At 41.0% G+C, this 14,592-nt stretch overlaps 1 protein-coding gene across 1 annotated transcript in view; it reads left to right on the top strand.

Annotated features, from left to right (window-relative positions):
• The first annotated feature begins 2,198 nt into the window (after positions 1 to 2,198).
• pak5 (p21 (RAC1) activated kinase 5) overlaps positions 2,199 to 14,592 on the top strand; it is a 64,604-nt gene continuing 52,210 nt past the window's right edge. The window contains exon 1 of the mRNA XM_022737886.1: positions 2,199 to 2,299. The gene's annotated coding sequence lies outside the window, so the exon portion shown is untranslated. The remainder of the gene's footprint in view (positions 2,300 to 14,592) is intronic.

The following is a 14,592-nucleotide window of genomic DNA, read 5'->3' as shown; positions in this document are numbered from 1 at the left end:
ATGCTTAGTTATCCTGGGCCTTCCTTGGTCCATCCTAAAAATCTATCTGGACACCACCTCTAACTCATGTATTTTGATTGAAAAGATCTGACTGCATCACTCCTTCCCCCCAATGTGGCTATATGAGAAGGATAGATGTGGCTGTCCATAAAGCCGATAATAAGTGTGGCTCAGCCTGGAATAGTCCTGAGCTGAAGGGGTGTTCCCACTGCTTAGAGTCTGGGCTCACATTTCCCATGGGGATTTATGGGTGGTAGGGTGGCCACATGGGAGACATAGGAGGTGGGGACAGTAAGACAAATCACTGGAGTGAGAATAAGATCCAGTAGGGAGAAAGAGTGTGTCTATTTGCAAAGTGCATGCCAACATTTCTTAAATTTCTATCTATCTATCTATCTATCTATCTATCTATCTATCTATCTATCTATCTATCTATCTATCTATCTATCTATCTATCTATCTATCTATCTTTTGCAAACACCTATCTGTGATGGTTAGATATAATATGTAGTGCATATATTGAGAGGAGAAAAGTATTCATCCTGTAGGTAGGATGTGGCAAGCCTTAAAGTCTCCACCTGGAGGACTAGCTGGTAGAATAGAGAAGGGGAGATGTTTCCTTACAAGCAACTGAGATAAGGGAAGATTGTAAAAAAAAAAAGAAAAAAAAAAGGACATTTGGTAGCAACTCTCTCATTGATCCCTATGTTTAACAACAACACAAAGAGCTAGACCTTGGCATAATAATGGATACTCTCTGCTTCCTCTTTCACTCGCTGCCTCAGTTAACCAGACAGTCAGACTTAAGGACTATCTTGTCACAGCGGGAGAAATTGACTCATGCCCTTGTACATTCACTTGCTGTAGTTGGGTGAGGAGCCCTGCGCTACAAATGGCACATCAGAAACAGAGATGGGAGATCAATGAGGGCTGCGACACTGTCAGGGCTGGCAGAGGCTGCCCAACTGTGTGCATCCCCAATGCTCTGGAGCTACAGCCTGTGTCTGGCTTCACTTGAAAAACACTGACATACTATATCTTGTGCCTAACATACTCTTTAGAGTAGAAAAATGACTAAGGATGTCAGGCCCAGGTTTTTGCATGAGCATTATATATCATACTTGTCTTGAAGTGTGTCTCCCTGTGCCAAAATATGTCTGTAAGCATTAAAAACCTATAGTCTTACTCGGGTCTGTCAGATGAACGTGACCCCTCATTAGCACTTTTTTAAAAACTTGTTAAGATAAATTATAGAACTGGACTGGGCAATATTTTTTCATACAATTGAATGGTCAGTGTTTCTATAATGTTTGCTTTAGTAGGTTGCAACTACCAGTCCAACCATTTATCTATTGGTTTACCTTTGGTTATTTCAACCATCCACTAGTTTTAGCTAAGCTATGTTATTTCAACCATTTACCCATTACTTCTTCATTCGTTTTAGATTTTTCACAATTTATGCATTACTTTTAGCTAACTGTTTACCCACTGCTTTTATTTCAAGCGTTTGTAATTGTCTTTTAGATAAGCTAACATTTTCAACTGTATATCCACTACTTTCATTTTAACCATTGCTTTACTATTTTAACCATGTTCTGATCATCAGCTAGGTTATCTCTTTAAACCATTTATACATCAAGAAATACTGCCAATCAACTATTCCATCCATCTGTTAAGTGTAGCTATCCATTTCAACGATGTTTACTTTAACCATGTATCAGTTACTTTTAGTAAGATGTCAATTTCAACGTTATTTCTAATTTGGTAACTGTTTACCTTTCTAACTCGTTTTATCGCTCCCAGTGGTGACACTTGTGTTCAGGTGTATGTATGGCATTAGGATATATGTAAATAGCCTATATTTTGAATCAAACTAGCTTCTGTCGTTAAAATTAGTTGACCTAGTCCTCTTCACGTATCCCTTGGCAACAGCGATTCTGTAATGGACAGAGAGGAAAACACTCTCAGTTGGGAGCTCCGTGTGCACACAGCTTTGTTGCAGGTGTACTTGCGGAGCTACAGTACATCGATGTGACTGGAAGTTGTCCCCGCTCTGCTGCACACACAGGTGCTCTACATATCCAGAGCGCTCTCCGCCCTCTCCGCCGCCACGAACTGCGCTCATTCGCTCCCCTCAACAGCCCGGATGTAGCGCACAGGACCGCACAGTCCTCCACTCAGTGATAATAACATGGCGCTCGCAGACACATAACGGTGCCCACCATAATAATAATATCCACAGTAACAGACCAAAATAAGCGACGGGACATGTGAGCTCCTCGACCCCCAACACTAGCAGGTAGGTTCGGAGCATTTTATTCGACTAACGTGCTTTGACGCCGCGATATTGGCAAAAAATGTGGCTGCTGTTTCTTTTTGCAGGGGGCAAAAAAGCCGCTCTGGAAAGGCGAAATGCTTGTCTAAGGGGTTAGTTTGTGTCTCCGTCTCTCTGTCCGCGGGTTTAAAACCTCACATTGAAACAGCAGTGTCATTCAGGACAGGTTTGTGTCGCTGCTTACGATGCATCCGTGCAGAAATAAATCATCGTTTTGTAGTGCATGTGTTGTCATGGCTGTCAGGCTCTCCGTGCGTCGACCGCTGTCCTTGGTATTGAACTGGGTGGGCATCACACCTATGCACGTTACAAATAGATTTTGAAGGCCTGTTTGTCTGAATGCTGTCATTGTTGTTTAAACGAGGACGAATTGTTGTCGATGGCTAGTGGTCGAGGGAAAAAATCAGTGTAATGCCCCTACTGCCTTACAATCTAGCAGGGGCTCACAGTGTGTGTATGGTGCTCAGTGCTGCTGAGTTTAGCTTTAATGGATTTTAAGCTCTTATGTTGCTTTGTCTCTTTATTTTTTATTGTCGTACATATCTATATTCGCTCTGCTGTATGACAGTGGTGATGACAGTGCAAGGCATTTATTTGCGCTGCCTATGTTTTTCCTTGCAGCCTGCCAGAGTGTGAGTGTGCTCAGGCTAATGTAGGCCAGGTAAGGGCAGGAACAGATGGCTTGTTTTCAAGTTCAATGTGGCTTTCGGATTAGAATGTGTAGACGAAAATTAAAAGTGGTGGCTTGGCCCTCTGAGCTGGGGTTCCCCTCCTAAGCTCATAATCGCACTAACAGCAACACTCCATTAATATGGGTAATAATAACATGTAGCACAAAAGCTGTCAGGAGGCCTATATTTTGTCCTAGAACATGGAGCATAGACCAGTAGTGCTCACTGGTGTTAGACCTATATGTGCCCAGGTGATGGTGGATACAGTTTGCAGTACTATTCTGTCTAGAAGGGATGTCAGTATGACCCTCAGTCAACAGTTAGCTTAATGCAAACAACTATGGCTGAAAAAATGAGTCCATTAATTAATCAATTGGTTGACAGAGATTAATCAGCAACTCTTTAGATAATGGATTAAATGTTTTTAATCATGGTTCAAAAGATGTGAGGGTTTACTGCTTTTCTTTGCCTTATCTGATAGTAACGGAATATCATCATGTCCTTTAGGAAATTGTGATGGGAATGTTTCTTCTCCTTTTATAGACATTTTATAGACAAACAATTCATTTAGGCTGGATAATGATGTCTTGGGTTTGGCATTCATTCACCACTGAATCAATTAAAGCAGCAGTTAGCCATTTTGATCTTTATGGCTGGCCCTGCCGAAACATATGTGGCATTTTATCTGCAGATTAATTGGTTATGAAAATAATCAGTTGCAGCCCTACAAACAACCAAATTATTGGTTTTCATAGAAACAGTAATGCATGACGTTTTATACTGTAACTTAAATCAATTCATCATGTCATTAAATCTAAAAATTATGTTTAACATTATTCTGCAAAAACCTATGGTGGCTAAACTGACCTGAAGAGGTATTAACATCCACTAAACTGCTGCACTTTGACCTCTGTTCTTATAATAATGCTGCTGTAGTGATTCAGGATTACACTAGGCTACTTGTGAGAGGCTGCTTGGAAAATTAATTGTAGAAATTGATGCCACAAGATGCCAAGGCATTCTGACTTATATGGGTCAACCTCCAAAAACAGTGAATCCTACAATTCCCATATTGCACCTTGACAGCAGCTTTGGTTATACCCTACCTGCCTTGCAACATCCATATCTTTTTATGCCTCCAGTGTTTTATTGCAGGCTTTTTATAAATTTGTTCATAAAACCCAAGCCGGGACAACCTTGATGATATCATTATTTTCTCAAAGTTGACACAGCTCCTCCAGAACCAAAGTGGCCATTACACAACTGATTTCCCAGGATGATGAGTGGTCCCTGTGCCTGGTACACTGATCTTCATGTGTCTGATTGGTGGAGTGCCCCTTTAAGTATCATTGTTGCTCGCTACATCTGCGTCCTCTTGTCCAGACCACACGTCAAGGTGAGATTAAAGGTGCGCTTTATTCGTCCTTTAGAGATGAAGGGATGTGTGTTATTTTAAAATTGGGAGAAACGTGGAAGCTGAGTCAATGTGTTGGTCTGTGTACGCTTGCTTGCACACTCCCTGGTTATCCACTCTGTAATGTATTCAGTGCCAGCACCAAGCACAACAGCTTTACATAATGATCAAAGCTTGAGGGATGCCAGAGCATGGCTTCAGCCTGCAGTAATAATAATAATAACCTTTGAAGTTATCACAATCCCACAACCTCATTCCCTTCATATTCTGCCTCTCCCTCTCTCTCTCTTTCTCTTTCTCATTCTCTCTTTCTGTCTCTCTCTCTCTCTCTTTCTCTCTCACACACACACACACCTACACACTCATGCACAGACCCACTCGAAGGTCCTCTTCTGTTTAATGTTTCTGGATATGGGGTGAGCACTTAAAAGAGGATAGCGATAATGAACACATGACCAACTATTTCAGTCCCTATGGCTCTACACTAGACTGCTCTCTGTGTCTATGAAGAGGCAGCCTTCGTTGCTCACACAGATTCACAATTACGTAAGAGTCCGAGGGAGTCACACATTGAATAACTTGACCAGAAGAAGATAATCTAGCTCTCCTTTGCTATGCTCGTCTTCTCTGTTGGTGCCACTTGCTCAACCTTCAAGACTGACCTCGTGCCACTGGCCAACATATCTCCCTCGCTCTCTGTGGTCGAATAGTATTTGAAATGCAAGGGTGGGAATCTGTTATCTGTATTCGAAGTGTCTGATTCAGCCTACTATTTGTATGGGAGCCTCTCGGAAGACTCATTGGTCATTTTAACCAAGTGTCTGGCAGACTCGCGCTGGTCGATCCTGCTAATCAAGGAGCAGAGTTAGGGAGCATGCAAACAAGGTTCAGATAGGGGAGAGGAGAGATGAGAGATGAAGAGAGAAGTACAGAGGGGGAGGAAGACGGCAGAATAGATGGGACGTGAGAAGAAAGGATATGAGAGGAGGGAAGACAAGAGGAAGAGTGGGACAGGTGACCATACGAGGTGGGGATGAGGATTGATAGATAAGCTGGTGGTGGCTTGACAGGAGGTGAGGATGAAAGGGAAATACAGATGGGTAAAGTACTGGGATAAAAAAGAGGTTAAGTGGTGGAGTGAAGGATTGAGATGAGGGGAAAAAGAGGGGGAGAATAAGAGGATCAGAGGGCCAGAAACTAGCAGAAAGAGAAGAGTCAGTGGAAGGGATGATCTTATTGGAGAGAAAATATAGAAGGAGTGTCTGTCTATCTATCTGTCTGTGGAGGGGGTCTTTCCTTCTCTCAGTCTGTTGCTCCTGTTTATTTCAGCTGCAACCAAGCAGCCTGTCTGAATGCCAGGCTCATCTTCAGATGTCAGCACTTTTGTCCCAGGTTATTGCATTTTGCTGTTTTTGTCCCGGGATTTAAAAAAAAACCTACAAAAAACCTTCCCTTGTGTTTTCTGCATGACTTGGCATGTCAGTAACAAAATGATGAGGTGTGTGTATGTGTGTGTTTGTCTATGCATGTCTGTGTGAGAAACAGGGGAAGACGAAAGGACAGATTGAGCGTATGAAAGAGACATTTTGACTGAGGAGGACAGATGAACATAAGCAATTTAGAGATAGGAAGAAACAGTGTGTGTTTGTGTGTATGTGCATAAAGGCTAGAGTCTTTCTAGCCTGTACAACAACTTAGGTTTTACATGTTACAGGAGTTGCATCATGTCTTTATAATGTGATCTGTACACCAACTTTTTGTTAAAATGATAATTAGACGGTAGAAAAGGGTTAGGGTTATTTATATAGTAGGGTCATTTGACAGCAACCCAGTCAAAATGCTGTTTGTAATGAATCTAAAATGTTGTGCTGCCCGTATTTGAGCTGTGTCATGGCTGTGTCCTTTCCCAGTGTAAGAACACACACACACACAACCACACACACACACACACACACACACACACACACACACATGCAAACAAGAAGAATTAACCTAGATGCTAGCACAGTCCACCACAGTTAACATCCTCTTCAGTTTTCTCAGTCTAACTTGTGTGTCTGCGCTCAATGAGACTGTTCTACTTCTTTCCCAATCCTCCTCTTGTCCAAAGCTGGAAAGGCCTGTGCTGGAAGTCTGTGTGTGTGTGTGTGTCTGTGTGTGTGTCTGTGTGTGTGTCTGTGTGTGTGTGTGTGTGTATGTGTGTGTGTGTGTGCTGCTGGTCATGGGGCTAAGGCATCAGAGGGCACTGATGAAGAGGCCCAGTGAAGCTTGAATACCCAGTGATGCCCTCAGGCTACTGAGTGCTGCATCTGCCTCTGCTGCTGCCCAACACAGCACTGGCCCTTAGAGCTCTGTCACCCACCCTCCGGGCTTAGGGAGTTACGCTATTTATGTGAAAGTGTGTGTGTGTGTGTGTGTGCATGGTGGTGAAAGTGTGTGTTAACATGCCTTAGCTTCCCTGTATGTTGGCAAAAAGTAGGGTGATTCTAACTGCATGATAGATGTGTAATAGAGGCCTAACTCTGTTGCAAACTTGTGTAAGTACAAGCATTTCCTGTGTTTGTGTGTGTACTAGTAAACTGCTGGAGTAAGGAGTTGCAGCTTAATTCCAGTTTAATCGCTATTAAAGCGATACCTGTTTACAATAGGCAGCCTTAGAAAGCCAATTGCTGTGTCTGCACCCTTCCCCCAAAGAGTTTGACAGTGAGTGTAGTAAAAGATACACCTGTTATCCAATCTGTAATATATATTAGAAAATAAAGATAATTTAAAATAGGCCGTGCTGTCCCTGTTCATTTTCATTTATATATATTTATTTTTTATTGAAATGTGGAGATATATTTGTACATATTAGATCCCCAAAGTCCACAGAGGCAGCACTGTTGGTAAACTATACAATAAAACTTGTATTTATTATGTATTCAGCTTTACCTTCAGACAAACTGGCAGCAACAAATATTATATTTCAACTCTGAGACCAAAATATATCATACAAATGGAAATACATTTCAAAACACTATGGACAACACAGCTGGCTGGTTGTCTTAGGAGCTGGACTGCAAACTGACCACATATTCAAAATCTAAATGATTACTTTCTCACCTGAAAAAAAAAAAAAATCAAACATGAATTACTTCCTCATATGTATCAGTACCAAAGAAAACCAGTGTCCCTCTCATTTGTTTCATCTCAGTATTACAAAATGCCTGTCCTGCCTTTTGGGACAGTGCATAGAGGAATAAAGAGGCAGACAACATTTAAAAAATGTCATCATATTAAAATTATTCAAGTTAGTGTTAGAGATTATGTCACTAAAATGAGAATGAGAACTAACATTAAGTTTTCAGACAATGAATGAATAAAGGCTGACACAAAATCCTCAACAGAACCGAATCCAGTGGAGAACTGGTTCTAAACTGTCCGAACCATCTGAACCGTATGCCGCCGAGTAGATCAATTCCTTTTATCGATGCCTCCATGTTTTCCAGAGCCGGGCACGCCTTAACGCTCGCTACGCAAGTTGCGTAGCCTCCGAAAATTACGCAGGGTCCCCGAATCCCCCCCGTGTGAAAGCGGGTGTCAATGTTTACAATTCTGATGAGAGGACGAAGCGGAACTGTTTTTCTGGTCACGAAAAGAAAAGAAAACACAATGAGAGTGAATTGTCGAAACACCATTCAGGTAAAACTGCTGTCACCTCTCCAAGTTAGCAAGTAACAGTAGGCTAACGTTAAGGTGCTAGCTTGCAGTGCATCTCTCTCTTGTCTGTCTGGCCCACTAAACTAGCTTGGCAGTGCTTCTCTGTCTGTGTCTGGCTTACCTGCTACTTCCAGGGCTGTTCTGTGACTTTGTGCCTGGCAAACGTTGTGAAAAGGAGTGAAATACAACAATTTATTATGTTTGATAAACGCCACTGGCAGAAACCGTAGCTGCAAACGATAACCACCAGTAACCTGATATGGCGCAAATCATTGTAAAGCAATACAATGATCATCTAGTCTCTTAGTTAAGGTTTAATTAGAACTCTGGACTAATGCAAGATAGTTTGACATTGACTGTTAATAAAATATTTAATTCAAAATGTTGATTATCTGGGCATACTGGCCAATATGGATGCACATCTCTCAGTAATTATAGCCATCATGTATTCAGCCGAGCCATAGTATAAATAGTGTTTCACATGTGAATACTTCTTAAAGGAAATCTGGGGGAGCCTGTTTGAATGGCCCTGGTGCAGCTGATAAAATGAATAATAAATCTGCACCCATAGTCTCTAGACTTATGTTAACATTGTATAGCCAAGCTACAATTGACCTGGAATCTTAAAGGGAAATACATAATAAATAATAATAAAGAATCAGACTGATTAACAGAATCATTAATGGCATTGGTATCAATAAAATTGTATCAATGCCCTACTTGCAACTACCTTGTGTATATCCCTAATTTTCAGCTTAATTTTTACTTAATCAACTTATTTGGGTTGAACTTTGAGTGTAACCCTTACCCAGACCAGTTTTTTTACTGCAGCTTAAAAGGCTGTTTTACTGCAGTGTTACAAGTCCAGTTAAAAACCAAAAGTTGCATAGCAAACCATCATAAAAACAACTCATAACCTGAAGCAGCAGTGGCAGCAGTTGGTCTTATGCACAGCTAACTGCCGTTGGCAGTCTCTTGCACACTTTGTCTATGAGATCCCTTTCTATAATTACTTACTTCTTTTGTTACTCCTGGCAGTCTTTTCTACCTATCTTGAAAACTGCAGGCTTCCAGATGGGCCCCAGACTTCTAAAAAGCATGTAGATAGTGCCGCTGCACCTCAACTCATATGAAGTGTAAAAAAGCCATTTTGCTCATTTCAATGGCCTCAGACTGCATGCTGACGGTGTTTTGAAATGAATTGTGAGATAAGTCAGACTGCAGCTTGTAATGTATTTATTTCTTTGGCTTTATTAACAGAATAATTGTTCTACAGTGATCAGTTCAGTGTTTTTATGATATTTTAATGTGGTTGATGTATTTACAAAATGTGAATGGAGCTCATAAACATTTTTAATTAATGCACATGTGTTTATTGGCAACCAGCTCCCAGTACAGGAATACAACAGTAAATTATGTCTCATTTGTTTAAAATCTCCTCTGAGTTTATTCTACTCTTATAGATGCAAAAAGATGTATTGTAGAGGCATGGCAACTATCCAGGAGTGACTTGGACTTTTAATGCAAATGTAGACACTCTCATCTGATTTCATCCTACACAATGATCAGAGAGGAAGTAGGAAGGAAGGGAAGAAGAAGCAAAGGGAGGAAGCAGACTAAAGTATCCTGAAGGGATCCCTGAAGTCACATAATGCTCTCCATCATATTGCCAGCCAGTATAGTTTTCTTAACAGTTGTCAGGAAGCTCTCGCTGTTTTGTTCTGTGATTTGAGATCAGCCAGGTGGAATTTCATCAAAGCAGACTTGAATAAGGACATTCATTATGGCGCAGCTTGATTCATTACCAACCCCCAGCTCCCACACCCACATGGGGACACTTCAAAGCAAACTGAGAGGTTGAAGATGCAGGCTGCTATCGCACTGAAGCTTACATTATAGCGTCCTCTTCCCCAACCACACTGTTTCTACCATGTGAGAGGTAATTATGAGACAATGTGCATCGGTGGCCCAAAAACTGACTGCTGTGTATTTGAGCCAACTCCATCCGACCTTTGAACTTTCTCACTCAATCATACAGTAGTTTCATTTGAGTATAAGTGATCATTCACCAACCCCCGCCCCTTAGTTACTAATGCTATGCCTGTCAAGCTTTACATGTTTATTTGGCTTGACTTGAAATTTTCATTCTGAAACAATTGGTTCTTAATTTCAGACAGAAATGGAAGAAAGCAGCATTTTCATTTCCAACCAACATCAAATTTGCTGGCTGTCACTGTCAGATTTGATCAGCTCTGTCTAGTGAGGTCGCTAGCTAATTAAGCTCCATTAGTTGGTGGAAAATGCTTTCTGTGGCTGACTTCATTTACATCAATCATGTAAAAGAGGTCATAAATAGAAATTTATGACTACATGACTACATACATGATGTGGTAACAGACTGGAGCTAAAAGCCGTTGATGATCCCTGTAGAAGACATGGAAAGACATGGAAGCATGGTTCTCATATTGTTGTGTAGCTATAGTTTGTCCAATATTATGAATGTAAGAAGAATAGCCAATATTTGGCTATCTCATATGACTAGTTTGGCTTTGGTTGCTACTAGTCTAAACTTCTCCAAATATAATAATGAAGCAAGTAAATAAGTTAATGACAGCTTCTTACTAAAGTCCCATATACACTGCTTCAACATGTGGAGAAAACCGAGGCTTGACACACCCGCTGTACCTAGTTAGTGTTGCTAAACCATGATTGGACAACTGCTGTTTGGATGAGGGATTTAGCAAAAGATCAAAAAGACTAAAGCTCAGAAATGTTAAGTTGTGATTTAAATAGACATCACACCATAATTAGTCAAAGCCATTGAGCGAAAACTGGACAACTGTGTTCTTCCATTGACCAGCAAGTGCTTGGAATCCCATTTGTTCTGACCAAATGAGTGAAATCCATTCAATCAGCATCACATAAGACAAATAGCGTCCTGTTGTTAAGCTAATTATACAGGATAGATGACTGTCTGATTGGACGCAGTCAGTTGACAATGATTTATATGAGCTAAGACAATCTAATTTATCCTAACATTTGGTTTGTGTCTCTATAAAAATTGACTCCATTCGTTTCCCAGAGTTAGTTTTACAATCAAGATTCCTGTCATGCTTTCAGTCAACACAGTGCATGTGTTCACATGTCAGTTGATGTGTCACTGTAAAAACACAAACAGACATGTTTTACCGGTCAACCGTGTCGAGACAGTATTAATACTGTTGTTCTGGGTGGAGGATGCTGTGGCTAGTGGGGATCTCCTGCAGACCTCCACTCCTCCTCTCACCATCTCGCCTTCCTCCCTCCTCTTTTGACGATGAAGAATGTTGTTTCTCATCCCTCGTCAGTCAAAACCAGCGATACGGCCTAAATTTAGCACTGCTTGGAAACTTGACCATCACATAGATTAGTGTCTGTGATGTGATGTCTTAAGATGGCCTTCAGCTGGGAACCCAACACAACTTCAGGCATAAAAAAAAAAGGTCCCTCATTATCCTCTCATGTCATCCTCTGCGTACGTGTTTGTCATTGTGTATATTTCATTTTTAGTCTGAGTCCTGCATGAGAGCACACAGACATATGAGAGCACATATGCACCCAGACTCATGCATACTGTCATACTGTATGTGTGCATGACTGAATTCATATGCACTCACATGAATACTCACATAACCCTAACCAGCCACACACACACACACACATACACAGAAATACACACATTAAGGCGGGCGGCTAATGACGTAGCGTAAGACAGAGCACACAGATGCGCCGGCTGAATAGATTAAAGCGTTCATCCAATGACACAGCTGTGCTCTCTTTGATGCCTGGGCATGAAACTGCAGGAAATTACAACAAAAGAGGGATGCAGAGACTTAGCTGATATAAAAAAAGAGATCCACTCTGACGTGTATGGCATGTTAACGCCGTGTAACTTGTCAGAGCAGCAGCTGCAGGCTAATGCTCATCTAGTGTGCCTATTAGATTGATTGATATGCTTTTCTATTTGTGGAATTCTTGTAATGTTGTAAGAACAATATCAAATCTTTAAGTCTTTGTTATTATGTCACATCTTTATTATTATTGTTATATTATATCACAATTTACCGCTACATGATGCACCTATAAAGTCAGTGTGTGCTGTCAAGTAGCATTTCAAGACAGGATTGTGCAGATGAGCTGATGCTCAGGAAGCAGCAGTTCACATCCTCATGCTTTCAGACTGACTTGCTAATTCCTTGTTGGGTTAAATGTAGCTCTCTATTAGTGTAAGGAGAGGCTAAATGTGCAGCATATAGGCTTGTTAGCTGGATGTACTCCATGGGGGTTTGCTGTGTGGCTGTTTGCTGGGTTGTTTTTTTTTTTTTTCCGAAGGAGCTCCAGCAGTCTCGCAGGGTTCTGGTTGTGCAGCATTCACGGCGCTGCCAGCATAGCTCTAATTAAGCCAGGCACGAGTTTCTTTTAAACCCCCCCGTGTGTTTAAGAAAAAGAAAAAAAAAACTCCCCTTACTCCCTAAGTCCGCCGTGAGATGCGGGAAGAAGAGGAGGAGGAAAAAGCTGCATGTTTCTGAAATATAAATGGGTTGCACATCTTTTGTTTGTTGTGAGTTTTACTGCAACAGAGAAAACAAAATGGTGGACAAAGGCAACAGTTACGCCCAGATTTCTGATTGGTGAACAAAGTAATTCTAAAGTGATTATTCTTGAATTTATTTGAATATATTAGGCAGTTGTGTCATCACCCATACATTCACATTTCTCATGTAGCAGCTTCCATTTACATTATCCTGGTAAAAATAGCACGACCTCCTTCACCTAAAAATCTAACAGCAGAAAGTAGGTCCTTCACCTCTTTCAGCTCTGTAAGCAGCTGTCTCGTCTCTTTTGTAATGCTCCAGGAAAAAGGCAGTTCTCCTGATTGTGCAGTTATGCAGCATGCTACAACGCATTATGAATTATTTGGCTTTGTTTTTCCCCTGTCATTCTATTATCCTTCTAGCTAAGCCTCTTCATTTCCTCTGCCTTGGACGGCTGTGCCACTGTGCATTTCCCTCCCTGTAATTTATCCATCTGCAGAAATGGACCATGCATGAGTGTGTGTGTACTTGTGTGTGTGTGTGTGTGTGTGTTTGTGTGTGTGTGTGTGTGTGTGTGTGTGTGTGTGCGCACTGAGTAATAGGAAACGTTGTGTTTAAGGGTGATGATTGCTCTGGCCCTTGTGGTTTACAAGCAGACAAGGTAATGATGGCTGCTACTTTCTCAGCTAGCTCCAGTCAATCTCTCTGAAGTGAGTGTGTGTGTTTGTGTGTGTGTTTGTGTGTGTTTGTGTGTGTGTTTGTGTGTGTGTGTGTGTGTGTGTGTGTGTGTGTGTGTGTGTGTGTGTGTGTGTGTGTGTGTGTGTGTGTGTGTGTGTGTGTGTGTGTGTGTGTGTGTGTGTGTGCATTTGTGTTTGTGTGCTGAGCAGTAGGAAATGGATCTAAGAGCTGTCATGGTTTACAAATAGTAGCTCTGGGTATTGGTAGACATCATTTCAATTGTTTCCAAATGTAACTTTTTTTTTTGTTGGATAAATCCATCTCACCACAAGGTCCATTTAGTTGCTTCCGGAGCTTTCATCACATTTGCAGTTTACAATGATAAAGATGGTAGCTTTATCAGAATTGATAGTAATTTTATGCAACATTGGGTCCTGGTTTTAGAGACAGAGATACACAAAGGCAAACCTCTCATTTCTTGCCAGTGGCCGTGGATTTTGCTGACCAAAATAACAAAAGTCACAAGTAGATTTTATCATCTTGAAAACTGCATCTCCAGTTTCTGGGGACTTCTGTATGTTAATGGAACATGTAACCTCCATAAACTACTGTAGTTGTTTGTAATGTTGTCCTTGGTCTTGGAAGTAATGCTCCGTTACTACTGTAAGAGCAGATAAACACACTGTTTAATCCATTCCTGGCATCTTTGCTCTTTTGTTTCTGCACCTTCACAATGTCGCTCCTACTACAGCCTCATGAACACTTCTTCACAATGAGGAAAATTCTAAAGCTTGACTGACCTGCTGTGCACATTTATGTCTAGGATTTCTTTTTCATCAAGGATTTTTTTTTTAAATGTCATATTCTGAGCAGCTCCAGTTATTAGTGATACCTTCTGATGGTTTGATATTGACATGAGAAATCGCTATTATACATCGCTATCAGCTATCTCTTCTGATAGACTGTCCTTGAAAAAACAGACATTACTATGATGGCTGCTACATCTCATCTTGCTCATGCCAATCATTGTCTTCGTCAGCACATCTGTGTGAAGCGTGTGCGAATGTGCTTCAATGTATTTATAGCCTTTATATTGAAATATGTGTATATTGCATATTCATTTTTAAAAACATGTTAATGTAAAACATACATTTCTATTTTCTGGTTGTAGTCAGATGTTATAGAAAGACTCAGGACTTTTTCATCAAATTATACTTAAAA

The sequence above is a fragment of the Seriola dumerili genome, unplaced genomic scaffold (genome assembly GCF_002260705.1).
Source record: "Seriola dumerili isolate Sdu_G_001 unplaced genomic scaffold, Sdu_1.0 BDQW01000025.1, whole genome shotgun sequence".
NCBI lineage: Eukaryota > Metazoa > Chordata > Actinopteri > Carangiformes > Carangidae > Seriola > Seriola dumerili.
The sequence above is the reverse complement of the archived record's forward strand: the minus strand, read 5'-3'. Positions and strand labels throughout refer to the sequence as shown.